Source organism: Sinohyriopsis cumingii, chromosome 2 (assembly GCF_028554795.1).
Source record: "Sinohyriopsis cumingii isolate HCF-2022 chromosome 2, ASM2855479v2, whole genome shotgun sequence".
Lineage (NCBI taxonomy): Eukaryota > Metazoa > Mollusca > Bivalvia > Unionida > Unionidae > Sinohyriopsis > Sinohyriopsis cumingii.
In genome coordinates this window covers 151,069,867-151,094,283 of record NC_142962.1, presented here as the reverse complement: position 1 = coordinate 151,094,283, position 24,417 = coordinate 151,069,867, and the positions used below count along the sequence as shown (strand labels likewise).

General features: G+C 36.8%; 1 long non-coding RNA gene and 1 pseudogene across 4 annotated transcripts in view; both read left to right on the top strand.

The window, feature by feature from the left end:
- The window catches only part of LOC149806089 (ras-related protein Rap1 pseudogene), a 332,158-nt pseudogene that overhangs the window by 201,494 nt on the left and 106,247 nt on the right, over positions 1-24,417 (top strand). For all 3 annotated transcript variants that reach the window (XR_016419852.1, XR_016419851.1, XR_016419853.1), the window contains one exon: positions 3,143-3,226. The product of XR_016419852.1 is annotated as a ras-related protein Rap1 pseudogene, transcript variant X2 (transcript). The remainder of the gene's footprint in view (positions 1-3,142; positions 3,227-24,417) is intronic.
- Positions 7,069-9,777, top strand: LOC149806090 (uncharacterized). Its single transcript, XR_016415075.1, has 2 exons — positions 7,069-7,355; positions 9,345-9,777. It is a non-coding gene; the product is annotated as an uncharacterized LOC149806090 (long non-coding RNA).

Here is a 24,417-nt window from a genome sequence, read left to right as displayed (position 1 = left end):
TACATAAACTTAAAAGTTGTGGAAAGTAATGATTTTAAATTTTCAGCAAATATTTGGGTAAATTACCCAACAAAATGGCCTGAAGTGACTTGGCCTGATATTTGCAACTATCTTACAGATACACCTGGTAAGTTTGTTTTCTAATAAAATATTTTGTTGAAGTAAATTGAACACCTTTTTCTCAAACCTATTTTTCTTTAATTAAACTATATCAAAATCTGAAATTTTCAGTCGGTATTACTTGTGATCCTAATTATTTCTGAAAGTTCTCATTAATTTATATTTTTCCATAATTATTATTCTTTATTTGTCCTATTAAATCTTAGGCATATTTTAAAATGTTGTACAAATGTCACCCACACGTTCTTAAAGTCCCTATAACAATGGCGGTCGTTTTCACCTCGGCGGTCGTAACTATGCACTGAAAATGCCCGGATGTGAAAAAGTGTCCGGATTCCCGACCCAACCTATACAGAAACGTATTCTTTACTTTAAATGAATCATGATATATAAGTCTTTAAACGATCTTTCTCAAGATTGTATATCTTTGTAGTCTGAAATAAATAATTCTTATCTTCTTATCTTATCTTATCTAACCTAACTGAACTACGATCATCAAATACTGAGAGTAATCATCGATAAGAAACTTTTATGTATATTTAATTTGTATTCTTTGTTGGATTTTTGCCATGATTGTATGTTATGTATATCAGTATTTTGTACTTGACTTTTGTCCTAAATCAAGTCAGTGATGTACCTGACCAGTGAATTTATTTTGTAAACAAGGTCATACATAGCTGATATTTTTCTGTGAATATAAATTAAATATTTAGATCATTATTAATTGTAAACATGTTTACTTAAGTTTGAGTTACAGATACAGTCTTGATTCTGACCATAGAAAGTTCTAGAAAGGAAATATTCCAATTAAGTTTTCAGCGTATTTCCAGAAAATGACAATTTCGACCTAGATTAAGTGTTGCGGTTCATACAGTTATTTAGATTGGGTTTATTTATTCTTGCCTTAACATCCGAAGCGGAATCAGTCTTATTGTTGTGTTCATTTTTTTCATTTGGGTGGATTTATGTATTCAAAGTATTATTATTCACTAGAATTGCAAAGTGCTCAAAAATATTCTTGGACTAAAGAATGATTTGGATCTATAGTGAATTCAGACAAGGAAATTTTGGATCATATGATTGTGGTACTTCAAAAACCTGTTAGAACGCTGTCACATTCCATGCCATTGGCACATTAGCCTATTAGAGACAACAGGCACGTCAACATATTCAATGCTGAAATTTATTTGGAACACAACGTCAATTCGATTAGAACGTCATACATTTGGAGTTGTGATATAACTTTTGTTCGGGATTTAATTTACAGTAAGTACTGAAAAGTTCTTTTCAAATATTTACTTCGTCTTCTAAGTAAATAAATTATTTGTTGAATGTTACAAAACTTGTTGGTTTTCTCTCTTGTCCGGTAATTAGTTAAGACCATTGATTCGTAACACAACTAACAACGAGCTCGAAATTCGAAAACCAGCCTTTTCAAAATCTCTTTTACTGTAGCAGCACCTCCCTTTAGAAAGTCGTTACGACTGATCATACATAATTCAGATTCCCTTGCTTCGTTTAAAACCTCATTAAAGAAAAATTTTCATCACCAGCTGGAATGGTGTGTTAAAGCCTCCCAATGGAGAATTGTATCCATGTGACCATAAAAAATTTGTGCATGTTTTATTTGATGTTTATATATATATATGACTTCTGATATGCTGAAATGTATACACAGTTGCATACTATTTTGTTCATTTACACGTATATATTTTTTTACCACCATTACTACATATATTAAATTAACCGCTCCGGTGGCCTAGCGGTTAGAGCCTCCGATTCGGAGGCGGGAGGTCGCGGGTTCGAACCGTTAAACTGCCACACTGCAGACATCGTAGTAATATGACCGAAAAATTTTTAAAGCTACGTTAAAAATCCAAATCACACACACACACACACACACACACACACATATATAATGTGTGCTGTGAGTACGGGTGCAAGCATATCTGAGTGTGTATGCGAGCACACCTGAGTGTGCTTAATTGATCTTTTTTTTCATTTTTCGAAAACTTATATGTTGCTAAAGCTGAGTACCATTATGTTAGGTGAGTCTTTCATGATGAAATTTGCTATGTTTGTTAAATTATTGTTATTATTATTATTATTATTATTATTATTATTATTATTATTGTAGAAGTATATTATTATTATTATTATTATTATTATTATTATTTTGTTGTTTTTACTTCGGATGATAATATTATTAATTTTGACGTACATTATGTGAAGGGTGAATTTCAAATCATCTTTGGTGAATTAAAAACTAAGAATTCTAATGAACTTAAAGAGTGGAAAAAGTGGCTGGCCAAATATCTTTTTTTGTCAAAAAAAAAATCATTGTGCTGAGCTACTTGCACATTTCTTTTATAAAATGCTTTTTAAATACAGTTCTCTTGCGAGAGAAACATGGTCAGATAATAAAGCATTCCATAGACAAGAAAGCCCTTTTAATGATGGATAAAATACAGAAGTATTACCTTATGAGTTTGCTATAGAGTATTACCAGAGGCATTACCTTATGAGATTGCCAGAGGCATTACCTTATGAGATTGCCAGATGTAGTACCTTATGAGATTGCCAGATGTAGTACCTTATGAGATTGCCAGATGTAGTACCTTATGAGATTGCCAGAGGCATTACCTTATGAGATTGCAGAGGCATTACCTTATGAGATTGCCAGAGGCATTACCTTACGAGTTCATTTGGAAAACTTGTCACAAGCATATAGACTGTTCAATTGGGCCAAAGAATATTATTTTTTTATCGTCAGGATTTAGGAAGAAAATGGGGACTTGAGAAAACATATTCATTCTGCAAGGTTTACGTGGTCGAGTGACTAAGAAATTATAATGGGGATATAATAACTTTTCAAAGGACTTTGTGTTGACTTTATGGTGTAAATTAATTACACTTGGTATTCGATGCTAATTGTTAAATATTATTAGATATATTCATGCAAATAGCAAGTAAAAGATAAAATTTCAAAATTATTTTAATGGAGGCTTTTCATGCTTTATAGGTGTACGTCAAGGCGAATGTATATCTCCGCTGAATTCCCTTAGAGAGAAAGTCTTCCGTAATGATGTTGAGTGGATATAAATAGGTATGTAAATTTGTTTAATTAATGTCAGATATTCATATTGCATGTTGTTCTGACTCAGCAAATGGTTTGCTAAAAGGATTTGACACAGTCATTCAGACGGTACTCTCATATATGAAAATTGTCGGTAAATAACTCTAAACAAAAATAATCCTATTTGTGTAAGATGGAATAATAATTCGAAATTATTATTTTTCTTCGATTGGAAGGCGATATAGGTTTTTAAATAAAAGACAGTCCTTTTGATTAATGCTTTTACATCTGGTGACTCTTCCTTAGCAGTGTATTTGTTTTATTTGTGTGCGCGCGCTCGTGTGTATGCGTGTTGCTACCAGTGGCGTAGCTAGGATATTTGGGCCCCTATTCAGGACATTTTGCAAAACTTACCAATGGGCCCTTGTCTAATATACAGTGTACAAAAATTATTCGTGGGCCTCTATGCTTTGCATACTCTTGCTATATGGTAGCCAAGCCCTTGGTTCCAAAGTAAGCGCTAAATGAGTCGGCCCAGATCAGCCAGAAAGTCACTGGAAGGAACTGTTCTGCAAAGTACACACAGTGGAAGCATCGTGAAACAATATCAAACAAACGAAAGGCCACACGAGTTAGTTTATGTGTATACAGCTCAGGTCAGGCAGAGAGGAGCTGGTTTGGATGCTGGTCCCATGCATTGCCTGCATAAACATCGGTCTGAAGCAAGTAACGGAAGAGTACGAATTGAAGACAAATTACATCTTTTAGGAAAGAAATCTCCAAAGTAACTGTTTCTTTCGAATGTAATACCCACAGAGGAGAGTCTTTAAGTATTGTAGTGAATACTTTTCAAAACGTTTGTAGGAAATATAATTAATGTGCTAGATTTGTATTTTCGTGTACTGTATATACATTGATGAGTGTTTATTTACATGTGCCTCTTCTTTCATAACATGCTGTTATCAACTAACATATTTGCTGTAGCGAAGCGATAACTGTTTTAAGAAAATGAAGAATCGATCTGAAAAAAGTTGAATAATCAATTTACCTTTACGTACTCCAGTAGTAAAACATAATGGTTAATTGGTTTCTAGCCCTTTGTGACATCTATCTTATCTCTCAGTCCATTCATCCACCTATATATCTGTCATTTGTGTGATCTTCCTTTTAAATAATATGGAGACGTGTGGAGTTACGTTGCCATTACATATTATTTGAATTTTTTAGACCCTACGGTTTAGACACTTGGTTTAAAATCTTGTTGTAAGTTTGCAATTTTGCTAACCCGATGTATTTTACCAAACAGAGTTATGACAGTGCGATGAAAATAGCAGAATTTATCATAATGAACGTGAAACGATGCAGAAACATAATAGTAAACACATGGAATGTGCAAAACATGCCAATGGAATTAATATTGCAAGTCACGTCATCGCCCACCACCAGGAAAATTCACAGCTCTTGATAAATGGTTGTTATTATTTCAATTAAACTGAGTTATAATTCTTATAATATAATCCGCAGCATAGAAAAAATTACTTCCGCAGGATTATAGTCTAACAGGAAAGTAACTTGCAATATATCACGGATATATGCTTGTACTTAGCTAATCTGTCAAATTTATTAGGTGTTAGTGATGCAAAAAGGCAGTGGCTATTAAGGGTGAATGGCGCCCGGGTCCACGAAAATGACTCAGTGGGTTTGGGGGCCCCAATATATCTGGCGCAAGTTTTTTTTAGCGCCCCAAGACCTCTGGCGCAAGGGGCATCTCCTGACTAATTTATAGTGTACATATATGTTTCGTGGGCCGCTATGCATCGCATGATCTGTTCCATATGATAGCCAAGCCCCTGGTTCCTACTTAAGTGCTAAATGAGTTGACCCAGATGGGCCAGAAAGTCACTGAAAGGGGCTTTTATCTGGTGCAAAGTATACACAGTGGAAGCATTGTGAAACAAAGTCAGATAAATGAAAGGCCAAACGAGTCAAAAAATGTGTATACAGCTCAGGTCAGGCAGAATGGCGCTAGTAAGGTGCTGGTTCCTGCATAAACAGCCGCCTGAAGCACGCCCCTTCCACGTGAGTACGCTGCTTCACAAAGATTACTGAACGGTCAATGCATGCAGTTGACACCATACAGTACTGACCCTTTATATCAAGATAAAAAGAAGGTAACATATGCTAAATAAGGTGTCATCAACATTACTCAGTGGATGACGATGTTCAGTTTAGGTATTTTTTTATAATGGATTTTGCTTCAAAATCTATTTTTATAGCATGGTTTCAAATATTTGGTACAAAATTTTATAACTTTAATCACGGTATTGACCCAAGTTAAGTGGTGAATACTAAAACTGCGTTTTTCTTAGTGACAGTGACGGTCATGTGAGTTTTGTGAGTGACAGTGACGGTCATGTGAGTACTCGCGTGGTGAAAAGTTTTGGAGTGGCTCTTAATTGGGTAACTAGATACGGAAGCCCATTAGCGCCAAGTATAAAAAAAATGCGTTTTTATGAGATAATATTGCGTAATCACGAGATTACATTGCGTTATTACGAGATAGGATTGCGTTAGCGTCAGAAAAAAAATTGCGTTTTTATGAGATAGTATTGCGCTATTACGAGAGAACATTGCGTTATTACGAGATAGCATTGCGTTATTACGAAATTACGAGATAAGATTGCGTAATTAGGATATACCATTGTGTTATTATCAGGTTATATTGTATTATTAAGAGATATTAGTGCGTTATTACGATATAACAATGCGTTTTACGAGATAGCATTGCGTTATTACAAGATGATAATGCGTTATTACGAGATAATATTGTATTATTGTGAGATCGTATTGCTTTATTACGAAATATCATTGCGTAGTTACGAGACAACGTTGCGTAATTACGAGATACCATTGTGTTATGAGATAATATTTCGTTATTACGAGATGGTGCGTTATTACGAGATAACATTACATTTTACTATATAGTATTGCGTTATTTCTAGATATTATTCCTTTATTACGATATAGAATTGTGTTATTACGAGATAGTATTACGTTATTATGAGATAGTATTGCGTTAGTACGAGATAAATTGCGTTATTATGAGATATCATTGCGTATTTACGAGATAATATTGCGTAATTAAGAGGTAGTATTGCATTATTATGAGATAACATTCCGTTATTGCCAGATGATATTGCGTTATTACGAGATAGTATTGCGTTATTACTAGATAACATTGCGTTATTACGAGACAGTATTTAGTTGTTACGAGATAGTATGGGTACTCATCTCTGATACATAGGGTTTACGTCTAATGTGATATTTAGAACACGGCGGATATATTGGACATTGATACTTTGCTAAGATTCTATTTTAGCTTAAATGTTTCACAAAATTATATATTAGAACTTTTAGCATATAATAATCAGATTGTAATAAGCAGACGCACATTGCAAAGAAAACTGAAGAATATTTGACTCTTCAGGAAGTAAAATAAGACGTCGCCGCATTTCTTCAGAAACAGAGAGAGAAGTAAGTCTGGTTGTTTGCATGGATAAAGATGGATGTACATAAAACCTTTTATTGAGGGTCTTGTTGTCGATAGTGAAACTGTCAGAGTTCTGTCGCAAATTATTGATCATGAAGGAGTCGAATTGCGTAAAAACAGACGCTTGAGACGCCGCATGTATTTTAATCATGAGCCCAACTACACTTGGCCTGTAGATTCTAATGATAAACTAAAACCATTTGGAATTTTCATTAATGAATCCGTTGATAGATTTTCCCAACATATAATTCGGTTACAGACTAGTGGCGGAGGAATGGCACGTAGTATTGCCTATTATTTCATAGAAGCGGTCAAGGTCGGAAAGGCTGCCCTTGAATAGTTCGCACTGACATTGGAGTAAAGAATACCGTCTTACACAAAATGGAAGCTTACCTTAGGAGAAGTCATCAAGACAATCGTGCTGGTAACAAGTATTACATGTGGAGACAGTAGAGTAAATCAGCATGCTGAATTTGGGTGGAGTGTCCTCAAGAAAAAATGCCTACAATTCTGGATCGATCTGTTCCGACAAATGCAACAAGATGATTACTTTAGCGGGGACTATCTGGAAAACATTTGTTACGATTTTGCTTCCCCGAAATTATTCAAGTGAGTATTTGTTAGTATACAAGTATTTTCAATATTGAAGTCGTACCGTATCGTATGCATGACTTAGTTAAGAAAAGGGCAATCGGAAAGGGACACAATCTTGGCACTTTGCGTCTTCCAATAGGACTCACGGTACTAATTCAGTACCCATAGAAAACCTATGCAAAAACCATGGTATTAAAAATTCAATAACTTTAAAGTTCTGAGTGTTAATGATCAGACCTATATTTATCAGTTTAGATGAAACGTGGATATCAGGTTCTGTGTAGAGGAAAGGATTTGAGCGGCATTTTCTGGACCTGCATGTGTTTGACACGTGTGCTTTAAATTCCCCACCAAAGAGTAAGGTGCTAATCTTAATAATGAGTGTTCCAATCTCAAGACTGTTAAAGGACTGACCTTCCATCAATAAAACAATTTCTGTATTTTTTCATTTTTCACTACGATAATCTCTCGAAAGATTCTTTTCCTAAAATATAATTTACATTATTAACTAATGCTGTCAAGCCAAACCCATATATACTTTATTTTATGTTCACCCATTTCCAGAATGGTTCCCTTTTTTCCATGCATTTAGTACCGTGTGTCCTAAAATCTTACAATTTACGTGTACAAATCAGGATGAATGCACACTATGCGTGTCGCCTCTTTTCGGGTGAAAAATATTAGATATGACAATTACACAGTTGTCATTGCCTGCATTTCCCACGGCTTCTTGTTTTTTCTGTTTTTCTTTCTCTTCTCCTTGCCCATTAATCTAAAACAACTATTTGGAACTTTATGAAGCTTTCAATAGTTAATAATGAAGGAGTGGTGAGTGCTATTTTTTATGAATGTCTAGCCCTTTTCTCATAGGAGGTTAAAGCAACCACTAATTTCTGTATATTTTGATACAGAGTATTGTAAATGTGCATGAATTATGCTGTTACATTGTGATTATTGTGTATGTAACCAGTTCACATTCTTTCTGGGGCCCCGAGTGGCCGAGTGGTCTAAAGCGCTCTCCGTTACAGATCACTGCCATCTCACCTCTGTCTGCGTGGGTTCGAGTCTAGGATTCGGCCAATGTGGGTATGTGAGAAAGCTTACCAGTAGCTTCTCGTGGGTCGGTGGTTCTTCCCGGGGTTTTCCAGGGTTCTTCCTCCACCATTAATACTGGCCGCCATACATAGCCTATCATGTGCTGAAAAATGGCGTTAAACCCCACAACAACAACAACAACAACACATTCTTTCTAAAACAACCTTGCCCTAGAGTCTTGACCCTGGATTATGTCTCATGGTGTCTTCCAGTCCCTGCTGACACAAATACTTGATCATAACTAGAAAATCATCGAGATACAAACCATATAACTACTACCACATACATACATACATACATACATACATTTTCTCAGCATGCGAAAATTAATGTACATATGCATGAAGTCAGTACATGCAAGCCCCTATTGTAACGGTTTCAGGGTCATGGCTTTCAACCCATTGTTTCTTACCCTCTTGGAAACGGCTACAGGGTCATGGCTTTCAACCCATTGGATTCTTACCCTCTTGGAAACGGCTACTGGGTCATGACTTCAAACCATTGAATAACATCCCCACGCTACATTTAATGGACACTTATGGAAATAACGGCAACGTAATAACCAGAGGCTGAAAATGGCAAGACAAAGCTTCCCGCGGATCTATATTATTTATTTATTTATGAAAAATGCCTGCAAATTTTTTAAATTAAATTTGAGATGGTAAATATGAATACTTATTTCATGTGCAGTTTTATCAAATGTACAATACTACCTTTAAATTTCTTCATGGTAAAAAGTAAGGTAAAGAACTGACACGTACTTCAAAAGAAAACAACAGCAACAAAAGGCATGGTAATTTCATAAACGAACAGGAAGAATAAAATCTTGTCAACCAATAAAATAACAGCATACATTTTTAGTCAGTGTTTTTTCATTAACATAATTATATTTATTTTTCTGAAATACAGCACTCGGAATGAAAAAGACGGTATAGAGAAGATGATTTCACAAGATTCTATCAACTATTTTACAGGCGGAACTAGATAACGTCGCTGAAGTGTTGAACATGCACCACATTCGAAGTAATTGGACTACAGGACTACCTTGCGACAAGCCGTATTGCTGTACACATTGCCACATCTCTATGGATTCGATAATTTAATCTGCCAGGTATACAATTTAGATACCGAAGTCTGTGAAGAAGAATGCCAAACAAAGAATGACTTGCCTTCTGACGAGGATTTATATAAGTTGTGTCTGATTTAGATGGACTAGATTGACTGGAATCAGCCACTGGATCCGTATGAAGCCGTACATTTGTACCAGGAACTGAGATCATGTATACAAAACACTCTATAAGACCAACGTCACTTATCAAATAAATCATCTGAGAACTACAAACTTTATTTAATCTTTTATGTCCCTCGTTTTCATTGCATTTATTATGGTCTTTATTGTGTAAAGATGCACAAAGTATCTTTATATATAGTTACCGTCCTTCAAAGATGTCTTTGAGATACATTTACAGCATATATTTCCGTAGCAAATTCGATGATAGACAAATTTTAGATCAAAAATGAATCGTGTAACCCTAGTTTCCGTCGCCATTTTGAATTACCTGGTTTTATCATCTGATAATGGGTAGTTCTTTCGATATCGAAAGATCAATAAGTTACAGCTTTCTTAGTTGGAAACCTTACCTTGGATATTTTTGTCGTGTTGTTCTAACGTATGTGTATTTGTTATTTGCTTGTCACATGTGAATATATGATGTGACTATTATAACGGTTCATAACACGCTCCAAATTACAAAATAGATAGAATGAGTTGGTGTGATATCAAGCACAAATTTAACAAACGTGTAAACAAACAGGATAAGCAGTGTCTCAGTATACATCAATACATCGTTGAATAGATCATTTCATGGCGTCATAAGATCGCTGATTAAAACTTCCATGATATACACATAAAGAATGAGGACCCAACGTCATATGTCCCCTCTATGAATGTTGTATTCATGCGTAATACTCTTCTCATATATGGGGCCAGGCTAACTCAGTAGTGTAGTACAGTGCGTAACTCGTGAGTAAAGAGCCTCAAATTTGACTCTGGTCTTGACCAGCTTAGGTCGGCTACTGCAAAACTCGTGGGGAAACGGTTTTAAATTCAAACCCAACGTGGGCTAGCCAAGATACGCTTTTGTTGCAAGTTCTTGGTAAAGACACTTCACTATTTTCTATATTCCATAAAAAGCTCTATAGTATGTATATGGTTCACAAATTTGGCCGAAATTTGTTCTACACAATGACCTCCCGATTAGTTGTAGTTAAAAGCAATTTTTGTGGGTGTTTCCCTTCCCCGATTTCAGGACCATGCCGTAAACTCACGTCTTGTTTTAGTCTTTAGACCATCGCCGACTCCGTAATAATTGAAAAACTGCCATCAGCCTAAAAGAATGCTCCAGAGATAATAAGCATATTTCATTTAATTCTTCGCTTCTTTATTTAAGAACTAGTAAGGGACATGGTAAAAGGAAAAATATCCTTGGCACTCGAAAATGTTGGTGTAAACCACATCATTGTGATCCTGTACATTGGTTATTAAAAAGATTTTGTAACAGGAAGTTAATTTACATGCTCCTAAACAAGCGCTGTAAATGTAATTACTACAAATCAAAATTTAAATTATATATATTCAGAACTGTAGGTAAAATTTGAATTGGGTGCATTTTCTGATAGTTGTAAATATTTAAACTTCAGTTTAAATATGGTTATGTGAACAAATAAGCAACATTAGTGATAAAATGCACTGTGTTGAAGCAAACGTAGGCTCGTACAGGTTGTAAGAATTCATTTTAAATAATTTTCTGCCGTCTCATTTTATCTATAATGCTACCTTTTAAAGTTTCTAAATACCTTATACGTTTTAAAGATTTTAAAAGTGAATGATGATAAAATTTAAATTGTTCATCTAGATTTATCATGATTTGTCGCTTGCGCCTCTATCGGACAATCAAGGTTAAACTAACAACGTCAATTAGGAGTCGCAAAATACGTACAAATCGGTAGCAAATTTGAAAAACTCTATGCTATAAAGAACTTAAGTTCTGGCGTTTGCGCTGTAATTTGCAAAGTTTATCAAAATGTATTTCAAAAGTATTACAGCTCTTCATATAAAATGTGGATAATGAAATGCTCTCTTAGAGCGGCACCTCACTTGACACAGTATCAGACTTGTAATCCAGGGCATGCAAGCTCGATACAAGCCCAAGTCAGCCCGGATCCGTAACTTGGGTGTATCCTTCTTCCGTTTGCCCTGGTACGATTTACTCTTAACGTGTTCACGTGCAGTTAAAGACTCACAAACACATAGACGTACACAACAAAAACAAATTCATGTCTTTCTGTCCATGGCAGAGGTGTATCCGGTTTCTGTGGCACAATTATTAAGAGTGCCCCTTCAGAGCCCAGTCATATAACTGGATTAAGGACTCTTCATAGATAAAGACACCAAAACCGAAGCCATACCACTGGTCCATAAATAAGGTGTCCTTCTCAACAAACGATATAGCTGACATAGCATAGTATTTCAAGCACTTTACAGGGGATTTATACATGCGCTGGTCTCGTACAATAATCTTTTAGGCTTTATATAGTTATGAAAAGGAAGTGGTTGTTTCAAATAGTTATGGGAGGAGGGTGGTTGCTATATATTTTATTAGACCCACTTATCAGCTACATCAATGACAAAACACGCAACCATTTTTCCCTGGGATTTGTTCCATAATAATGTCCCAGCTGAGGATGTCCTTGACGTTTCCAAAGAGTGTCGTTTATATAAATCTTTGGACATTTGTATTCAAAGAATTTTACCCATTTTAATCTTTAATTTTGTTTCCGGCTACGTTTTGAAAAAAAATGCGTATACTCATAGTGCTCAGCGTTTCAGCCCAAACATTTGTAAAATGGTGTAAACTCGAGCTACGATTCCTTTCCCTCACTCGGTGGATTATGGAATCACTAGATATACATGACCAAGGCAACATAAGCATCCTCGTCATCGGAGAGAGAGAGAGAGAGAAAGAGAGAAGTACTGTATGCTTTTCACAATTTGTTCCAAATATACAATACATGTTCTACAGTAATACTGTTTTTAAAGTAGTTCAGCGCTATTGACACGGTCAGAGAATAGATCTGCAGCCCGGCGTTCTGAAAAATGGATGAATATAAGTTTTGCTAAATGCCCAAAATCATTGAGTTATTTTATACATAAAGCTAGACAAAGCTATAAAAAGTATTTATTGGAATCCTTAAACACTGAGAGAAAAAAAATCAAATTTTAGAGCAAAATATAAAAAATAAACAAATAGTTAAAATATTGTGAGAAATGAAAATGATTTTTAAGCAACTGCAATACATATTGAAAAGAGGCAATATTCTTTTATGTGATGAGTGGATCACCAAAAGGTGAATCCGAATGTCGATAGCATAGCTCGAAATGAATGACATTCCATTTATAGATTTAATAACCACACATATTTGGCCCTTGTCCGCTACAGAAAAACAAGTATAACAACTGCACGCATCAAATTCACCTGCGGAGTATGCACGAGATCATTCTTACAAAGCAAGGGAAACAAAATGATGTATTCGATTTACTAATTTGTCATTGGTGTTTGCCTTTATGATTATTTCACCAAATAGGTCAGACTGTCAGGTAATTATTGTGCAGTTTAATTCTACCTACTGTTGCTACGCACTGAGAGCAAACTTCAAACTAGTGGTTGGGCCTGTTTGGCCTATGGTGACCCATTAATTGTTATGTATAATGCTACAATCAATTTATCTCATTAACACCGCGCGCCACGTTTATGCCTATTGAAGTTGTACCCTACTTCTGTGCAATGTACCGTCAAAATCATTTAAGATACTCCAAATAGGGTAATATGACAGAACAGTAAAAGTAGGTCTACAATGATACTAAATGATCTACGAACATTACAAAATGCGGCGGGAAAAAACTTTTTTTTGACACAGAATTGTTTAACGCCAGAAATGACATATTTCTGGAACCCATGTTTGTGTCCGTTACTTTGTCCTTCTTGCCAGAGATTTTAACGGGGCGCTCTACAGATAGTATGAACTTCTGAGCGAGTGTGGATTATAAAGTGAAATTGTTCACATATGAAACGTGAACAATGGAAATAATGTTGGCATATCGCTATGTTACTTACATGTATGGTGGCTGAAATTTCTTCGGATATTGTACTTTTGGAAATTGAAAATGATCAAAGCACACAGCTAACTACAATGACTGCTCCTCTGTGCCCCCCCCCCCCCCCCCCAAAAAAAAAATGAGTCTGAAGTAGTCCAAATTACGGATTATCTGAAATGTATTCATATAGGGAAAATGAATTTTGCCAGAATAGACAATATCAGCTTCTGAAAATGTAAATAACAGTAGGCAAGGTATTTTTAATAGTCAGCATAACCGGTGAGGGAAACCGGGAAAATTCTTTTTCTTTAAATAATATAGCCCAATGCAAAATATGAAACTGTAGAGCACCAAATAGCTGACCGGTCAAGAACTGCATACGCGAGCGTTTACAAAAAAAGTCCAAAATGTGCGTGCGAAATAGCCAGCCAAAAACAACGTCTTTTTATACACCCAGGCACCCGGCTAAACGAAAATCACTCGGAAGCAGATGTATCTGATGTATTCTGCAGTAACTCCAAACACCCGTTTCTTACCCCAATTTTAGGCGAAAATGAAAAGAATCCTCTGGGGTTAACGAGTTAAGCATTGATATTGCTGCCGCTTAATAAATATGCATATGTGATTATGTCCACTGTTATAAAAAATACGGCGTTTGGATAAAGCCTATTTGAGCAGTCCTACCATGTAAGACACCTGCCTGATATTTATATTGTTCGGGTCGACCAAAACTAATATAAATATCAGGGTAATCATCTTGCATTGTAGGACCACTATTTGAGAAGCTAACACAGTGAAAGAAAAATCAGTGTTAATTTAACAAACAACAAGAAACCAGTTGAATAAAATAACTGATAATTACAACTGATACGATTCAGTTGGCAATTGTTGACTGGAACTAAATTAAAATTCAGCTGATTAGATTTGCATAAAGGTTTGAGACTTCCACCAATCATATGACATCAGTCGATAAAAATGTTTATGTATACTGAACCCATTAATTAGAAAAATGTCAGTCTTCGAAAACATATTTATAATCATCCCACCCAAATAAATTGGTGTATTAGTGTTAACATAACTAGATGTTTTTAAAAAGTAGTTTCCATTGAAGCTTAGACTGAAAGAGTCATGTTTATTCCATGGTGAGTATACATAAATGAACTGCATCTTATGTCTGTTGAGGATGCAGTACTAAACTAAATGCTATGTTCCTTGCAAGCTACACTAAATATAGGAGGTTTTTGCACCAAACTGAAGTGTGAACCTCATTATCAAGGGAAGCTTCAATTCAGACTTGCATGTAAGAAATCTCTTGTGTGATAATACAAATCCAAATCTAGCACAGTATTTGACTCTTGGATGTGTTCTTGGGATCCACTTATCTTTAATCTCAATGGATCATCAGAAACAAATCACAAATAGTACTTCTTGCCAGCAACGAATGTTCATAACATCTACCTTATAAGATAATGGGACTTGACACTTCACTTGCCATGGTTTTAAAACTTACTTATGTTGCTGAGCCACAAAAGACCAAACCAAACCCACTGGGGATTGTATAGTTGTTTACAAATTACCTGACAATCATACATGTACTATATTAAAATAGTAGTATTATATAGTACATGTCTAATTGTTAGATAAACTGTTGGCAATGATACGAGCTCCTGTGCTTTGCCTGTCTGATATTGATCCAAAAGATAAACAAGAACTATTTCCCTTTCAAATACTTAATCCTCTAATTGATGCTGTCCAGACAAATGGATAGATGGACAATTTGAATACAAAGTGTCCCCTTTATCGATATTAATCATAAGTGAGATGAAAATAACAACGAAATGAGACAAATGCAAAAAAATAGCATGAAACTTAGTCAAGATTTTCTGTTTCACTATTTCTACACAATCTCTTCCAAAAATAAATGAATATGGAATGTTATGATATTGAAGCATGTATAGTCATTATGCAACTTTTACAATATCAGTCAGAGTGTGGTACATTACAATAAATATATTTCAAGATGGATAGAAACAGGTACTCAGTTCAAGACCCCCCGTGCAATAAGAAGTCTGACATTACATTAAGTAAAGTTTGCTATGAATTATGAATTCATGTGAATACAAATCATAATGAAATGTGATATTGCTGATGTTGGTGTACTGCATATAAATGGAATTGCTTGTGAAAGATAGATGATTGTAAATACCAGGAAAAACCATGCAAAAGACAGCATATATCATGTATATGAGAAGCCGAGTTTGTATCTGAAACGTTGCCCTCCACCAGAAAAACCACAACTACCTTAACAGAAATCCAACAATGTAAAGCAAAGTCAAAATGTCGAATATAATTGCAACATGTCTGTAAATTATACACACTGATTCAGATATATCTATAGTCAAACCAGAAATGGGTTCATGGAATATCCATGCTGCAATACACTGCTTAATTTGACCTAAACACACACACACACACACACACACACACACACACACACACACATAACCAAATGTGTGACAAAACGATGGTTGGAAGAACAGGTGTAGCCTTCCATATGGTATAAACATTATCATATCACTTTTTCCAAAAGTGTTGAAAATCTGGGTCAGGTAAAATTTAACCGTTTTTTTTTTTAGTTTTCCCAAATGTAACCAGTGACTGTATTTCATACATTACTATTTAGTCAAGAGGGATATTATAAGAGAATTAAAAACTGCACAAAATATGCAATGTATGCCCAATATCTGATAAAATGTAAATGTAAGTTTCAAAACTAATATAACAACACATTAAATTCAATGAAAAATAAACTAATTTTTCAACTAAGATAATATTTTATGTTCTAGGCATGCCTTGTCTAATCTCATCATGTACCAAAAAAATAAAACAAACTGAAATCTGAACTTTTATGAAACAAATTCCTCTCTCCTGATGAAATACTATATCATGATCGGCGCATATTCACATACATTCTGATATGAATCATTTGATTAAGTTAAACACTGCCTTAGGAGACCACCTATAAATTAAGAAAATTTCGTAAATACCTGAAATATATCAGTGATCAGTTTGTTGTAATCTCTGCAATGAATTAATCTATCTTGTGTGGCTAGTTTTTTATACCAGATGGGATGGTCTATATGATGCAGCAGATATACTGTAACTGCATCACGCTTTCAACTGTCTTGTGAATACAAATAATAGGGAATCATCACAGTTATAGCAAATGTCGAGTCAAAGTATCAAAAATGATACACGTATTTAATTAAAATGTAATAAAATAGTTACTACTTTTATTAATGTTAGTGCACTATCAGTTTAAGTCAGACCTGTTTGTACAGTAATGAATGGCAGTGTTGCTAGATGCTGTATGACACTGCAATAAACGAGTATTTATGCCAGGGTAAATTCTGAAAATATTTTGATAGTTTCTAAGGAAATTATTTGCTATGTTACACGAATTGAGACAGAAGTTTTTGTACAGCCAAATTGTTCAAAGCAATAGAAGTTAATAGAAAAGCGATGAATAACAAACCCAGAACTATGACACATGGCCAGGATAATATATACAAACCATTGCCATAAGCTCACCAGACATGTGACCAGGAAAGCTAAACATGATTTCCACACGGTCATATTCATATTATTGAAAAAGTATACATAAAATAGCCTGAAATATATTCATTATGAATCTGAAGGAATGAAGTATTATGCATTAATTGATATGATAAATTGAAGAAATGTTTCATAAAAAATGGAAATTGTAAAAGCATGTTTTTTCGTACCTTGTGCCACAGTTCGTAGAACCATTATATGAGGTGGAAAAAAATCACATTTGAATACAGAAAATTTCCTACTTGATAGGACTGCTACCTAGGAAGCACTTACCTAATTCACTTCAAACGTACAAGTAGATGGGACAGATATATCTTGCCATGTTTGAATTCTTCACAACATATTAGCATAAATAACGGTAATATGCATACATTTTCTGATATCTTTTCCATGACTAAATCTACACAATGTCCATTACCCAAACGTTGCTTCTTAATATTTCCATGAACTGATTACGGACCTTTGGATAGCTTTGGTAGTCTTCTGTAAATTCAATGACACCACTACAAGCATGGGTTACAGGGTGACTTGATAGTCCTTCTAAATGAACAAATGTTACCTAGATCTTACTAGTACATATAATGTCTGAACCTGTCATAAAGCGACGGAATGTTCCAAGCATATTTGCTTCTAGCTCCTTCACAAACTTACAATGATACTTTGATACTGGCTTCTGACTTTCAGTCATGATGGAAGAAAACCTGATCATATTGATGACCCTTGTTGATGTTGGTTTGCATTTTTCGTGTATTATGTCTAGCTCTGCAGATGTCAAACCCATCTTTGTGAGGTGATGTGCCGAAGTGTCAAGAACACACATTGGTTCCTGGATCAAGTGTATTCGTCAATTTCCATAATTATTTGATAGATGTTTTCCTTATTGGGAATGCTTATTCATGTGTAGTCTTCTAATGCTTCAATCACCTCATCTGTGTCAGTCTGTTCAAAATCTTGCAATGTCTTTCTTAAAATGTCTCTCTCACTGTCATTTACAAAATTTAGAAAATCCTCCAAAAGATAATGTTGTGTCTGCCGTGTGATCTGTGTTCCATACACTGCCTGGTTGATAAACGCTCTTGACAGCGTCACTGGAAAATAGCTACAATGCTCGTAACTGACTTTCGGGGTTCTTCCAATTGCATCCCATTTACTGTGCCCAAAATCGTGGCGAAGGTATGGAATTTTAGTTTTGGTTCCCAACGTACATTTAATATAAAAATCTTGCCACAATTTAGTAAGGGTGACACTGAGCATACCCCTTAAATCGTCTCCAGCTTCTATCTCACCATTGGGAAGCAACCTCTTAAAAACAGCAAATCATAGCTACAACCAAGACTGGCGTCTTTCTCAAAAGCCTCAATAAGATCTTCCATAGCATAACTCCGACGGATGAGAAGTTCCTGTTGAGGTTGGTTTCATGTGCTTAATGTAAATGAACTGTCTATAGGTATAGTTTCAGACAAATCTTGAGGTTCATAATTGGAAGGGAAGGGTCCAAACTAAACTGTGTCATCTGGATCAGTGTGAATATCATCAATGTCTAATACAGTGAAAGGATTTTCTACATTGCTTAAACCAGCGTGGTATATGTAGGTCACATTGTTTTCTAGAGCAGGCAAATCATCTGAAAGTTTTACATTGTCATTCTTCAAGAATGATACTGAGTTATTAATGGTCTTATGCACTGGGGTTTATCCATATGTATCTTCTGGTTAGCTTTCCATTGCTCACTGCAAGATCATCAATGACTTCCTTGCATTGGCCTTGTAAGCTTCTGTTATCTACTGTTGATGATTTTTTTTTTGGACAAGTGGTATGCTTTTCCTTTGGACAAGTGGTATGCTTTTGTTTTGGACAAGTGTCATTGTAGAATCTCAACATAGGTAATTTTGTTTTCTCATACATCTCTCCAACAGGTTCTGTGTGACATATAGTATTTTCCATAAACTCCTTCACATCAAATATGAAGATATTTTCTGGACCATGACATGACTTGCCATTAGGAAAAAAACAGATCTTTTGCTATACATAGAATATCATCTTTTGTGCAAAAGACAGATTCATTGTCCCTACTCCAGTTTTTTACGGACCTGTCGGCTATTATGACCGTTCGTATTTGTTTCTAACTATACAATTTCTATTCTCCGTTTTATTTTCTTTGAAATTCTGTTTCCATATCTACCTATGACAGTTTTCAACTGATCTGCTCCTTTGTCATCTGCTTCATCACTACTGTTGTCAAGTTGTTTTTATTTCCTTCCCCTTGTTCCCAACTTGCCTTTTAGAGTCTCAATAAGTCTTGCTTTCTTAGACTTCTTTTCATCACCATTCATTATTTTGTTTTGCAAACGTTCACCACTGATAACCTATCTCGGTATGCAGGGAAGTATTTCTTCAGATCTTCATCCCCAAAAGAATTATTACGTTGGGGAGAATCTGAAAGAAAAGAAAAGAAATGATCATCTTTTATTAAGTCAGCAGCAGTTCCAAAACATGTATCTACCTCTGTGTTGGAATTCCAGGAATACACTGAACCTCTTCATACAGGCAGGATTAAAGCTGCAGTTTTTGACCAAACTACCAACACATGTGCCTACCCCAAAGACGTTTTAGCAGCAGAGGGGGCGAATCGGACATTTTGTCCAATCGTTATTTTGCTTAATTATTACTTTCTGCACTCAACGATCTAGTGTCGTCAGCGCCTGGTAAAAAAAAAACGACGACGTCGTTGGGGGATCGTCGCGTCGTCATTTGGTTTAATTAACATCTTCTGCGCGCCGATCCCCAGCGTCGTCAGCGTCCGGTAAGCACATCGACGACCGCGTCGATGTCATCGCCCCCTCTGCTGCTAAGTGGTTATTTACAATGAAAATTATTTACAACTAACCGAATATTTGGTCAAGTCCGATACGATATCGTGTCCGAGGATCATGTAAATTTATCGTTACAAATCCATGTGGGGTCGACTGAGCATGACTAAAAAAGTTTCGAAAAACATTAAAGTCCATGTCACCGCCGCACCATGTCTGCCAAATATTTCGTAGCGTGTGTGTATCAACGCCGTTGAACACAGCAAGAATATTACAGTTGTCTCTAATTACTTTTGGAATCTGAGTGTATCGTTGAGTGACATATATCACGTCAGTGTTTTTATGCCTGCCTCTGGAAAATATCCTAGCTGGGTTTTTTTGATTGTCTAACATAACATCATCGTACACGACTAGATTGTTAACGTCGCCATCAATATCATCAATACCCGGTGCATCATTGATATCCGTAATAAACTCAATAACATTTTTTTTAGCGATCGCTGATGCATTCTCGTTGAAATCTTTCAACACCTCGTAGCATCGTTGATCATCTACGCTAGGAGCAACCAAATACAACTTATCCCACTTCATCCATCTCATTATTAAATTGAGTAACAATTGCGTCTTGCCGGATCCAGATGGTCCGATGATAATCATCCGGATCGAGTTTGGTAACGCTGCAACATGCTTAACTGGTTCTCTTGTTTTAGTCGCCGAAAAATCAATTATATTCATATCTCTATACATAAATTATGGATCTATATTGTGTGAAGTGTAGAGTACGTACTGGCACAAATGATATGACAACCGCTACAACAAGAAATAACAGATCGGCCCTTACTGGCAAGTGTGTACAATGCGGTACAAAGAAATTTAGATTTATTTCTATTAGACCCGGAGATGTTTTAAAAAAAAGCGAGGAGGTGACATCGCAGCCAAATTGGCAAAACTCCCCGGAACACCGTGGGCAAAGTATCCAGGAGAAAAACACCTCCCAGGATATAACTACTGTGGCCCCGGAACACGATTAGATATTAGACTCGATGATCAAAATCAGCCCAAACCCGGTGAGTATCCAATAAACGCTATCGATAAGGCGTGTCATGCTCATGATGTTGCTTACAAAAGTAGCGATCTGCAACAGCGTCATATCGCGGATGTAAAATTAATTCACGCATTAAATGCTATTCCTGATAAATCCGTCAAAGAAAAATTGGCCTCATGGTTGGTAAAATCGGCTATGAAAGGTAAATTAATGATTGGAAGCGGAGCTTCTGGCGCTGGTAATTGAAAACGATAGCGTTTATAATAACAACATGGAATCCATCTATTATTCTCCGAGAGGATACTGGAAGGGGAAGGCCGCAATTGGTAAGCTTGCAAGCGCTGCAAAGGTAACAAAGACCACTGCGGCTAATTGGTTATCCAAACAGGCTATATGGCAAATCTATCTACCACCGCCTAAACAAATCAACTTCTCGCGCTTTGATGTCAGCGTACCTAATGAAGTTCATCAGGCTGATATACTATTTTTGCCGCATGACAACGGTTACAAATACGCGCTAACCGTAGTTGATGTTGCGAGTCGATACAAACAAGCGGAACCATTGAAAACAAAGTCAGCAACTGAAGTAGCCGATGCGTTTGAGCGGATTTATCGAAGAGGTCCTCTGCGCTGGCCAAATCTATTACAAGTTGATCCTGGTAGTGAATTTCGCGGCGCTGTTTTATCAACGCTGAAACATCATAGCGTCGCGATACGACGAGGTCATACTGCGCTACATCGTGATCAGGCAATTGTTGAACGATTCAATCGGACTCTCGCTGAACGGTTATTTGGATATCAATACGCGAAGGAATTCATTCAAGAAAAACGATCTCGTGAATGGGTTAAAAGGTTGCCAGGTGTAATTGCAGCGTTAAATAACGAGATTACCCGAGTAATCAACATGAAGCCCAGCGACGCGATTAAATACGAGTATATACCCGGAAAATTAAAAATAAATAGCGTTTCTAAGCCGATTCTTGGCGATGTCACTGTTAGATATCTATATGAACCAGGAGAGCTTGAAGGCGGTAAAAAAAGGGCTACCGATCCTATTTGGAGTGTTACCACACATAACATATCAACGATAACACGATCAACTGGTAGACCACCGATCTATAGACTGGATTCAACTGCTCCTCAGCGCGGATTTACACGCGAGCAACTACAAGTGATACCTAACGATACTCAATTACCCCCGCGTGGTCTTAACTAGCGCCGTTGCGTCTATTACACTCAAGACAGGTCAACCTCACATTGTTTTTGACATGACCGAGACTGTTATCGATCCTATCCACGGTAAATTGGCGAGTGTCTTTATCCGAATAACGCCAACTCATTATACAATTGCAACTCGCGCAGTGATTATTCTGTTGTTGTCGTAGCGAGATTATTAATTCGGCATCAATATCAAAACGCCGCTGTTTTTTTTTATCCTGTTGGCGGTAACCCGAGAGTTTTCTATCAATGACGCTTGCATCGATGGTGACTTTGTCGCCGGCTTCGTCGGTGGCTTCGTCAATAACAATTCTTCGAAGCTGATTTATCCTTCGTACTCTGGACACTGCAAGATAGACTAGATTCGACCATTCGATGCGATTATCAACTATCCAAACAATTGTGTCCGTGATGGTTAGTCCCTGCGAGGAATGTATTGTTGTTGCGTATCCTAGCGTCCACGGGGATTTATCAGCACGTAGCGCGTCCTCGACGACGCTGATATCAACGAGCACGATATCATTCAGCACGAGAATTTGTTTTTCTGTCCGGCCTGGAATTTCAACTTCAATGTTCTGCCGCCGTGTGTCCGCGGGTCTATAACATAACGGCACTGGACGCGTTGGAAACTTTTCCTTATGCAACGTAAACAACTTCCGCTGAAGTGTGTCTCTGACTATCTTTCTACTCGCTACAATCAAATCGTTTGGTCTCCATGTTTCCCAGAATTCATTTAACGGCGTTTCCGGAATCACCTCGCGAATTATTTCACATTGAATTCTATCCGGCTGTAATCTGATTAATTTCTTAACCTCGCGCAGTTGTTCATCAAGTGCTCGGTAATCAGTATCGGTTTCTTCATAATAGTCCACAAAACCCCTTAACCAATCATGTGGACCCTCGCCGACAAATGGTGGTGGTTGGCCATGGTCCCCACACATGATTACCGCTGTATTCGCGCGCAGCAACCACTCAAGAAACATTTGTAAAGTATCTAACGAAACAGTACATATCTCATCCCAGATGATAATGTCGGGAATAAATTTTTCACCCATTCGATCAGGAGTCCACTCACCGCCGCTGTATCGAAAGAAGCTGTGATAAGTAACGGCGTCAACATTTCGTTGTTTTATCTCTCGCGCTAGTCTATGAGTCGGTGTAAGCACGATTATACTTGCCCGCGTTCGAAATAATTCAATTGCCCGAGTCGTCTTTCCTGACCCGCCACAGCCGCTTAAATAAACCGTCTTGTGTCTACAAATTGGATCAGAACACGATGGTGCATTAGACCATTCTGACAATTTATCACCGCGTAAGTAGTTGTTCTCAACGGTGACATCTGCTGACGGGGAATAATCGCGTCGTATTTCATTTTTAATTCTCCATGTACCCCAACTCTCGTCCGGACTAGTAAACTCGGCTACGTTTCCCTTATACGCTACGTCAACATAAAACGAATCAACGGCTACTCTAACCGCGGTATCGGGGAATCTATTTATCATCGAGAATAAATTGATAGCGGCATATCCCAGCATAGACGCCCTCAAATGTGGATACGCCGGGCTGTCTCCATCGCTGTAGGTAACAACTGTACCCAACCTCGTTCCATTGGACAAGAAAGCTGTTTTGCAGTTCACGTATCTATTTTTTGCCACTGTGTCCTTGATTACGAAATCATATTCTGCGTCATCTATAATCAGCCGTGAGCAATATCGTTTGTAGTCGTGGTTTTTTCCACCTTGTGTGAACTTACCAATTATTCTTCTACCGAGATCTTTTGCCTCGCGGTTTCGTTGGTTAAATATCCTCCTGGACCATTCGATGATATATTCCTCGTCGGCATCAATGTTTTTTCTGGACTCGTCAATTATGCTATCTAGACGCTCCGGTTCTGGTAACCAGACTTCAGTCTGTGCCCGGTATGATATAATCGCGTCACTGACAATCAACGAAACTAGCATGCTACAATCAATCATATACCGTAGCAGCGCTATTGGCAGCCATCTCTTTTCAGCCATGTGTCTACCGATCCAAATATAGCAACAGCGATGGAGTCCTGCCGCGAATTCAAATGATACTATGCGAGCGAATCCGGTTAAATCAAAATCAGGCAGTGGTCCATTAATAGCAACACGAGTC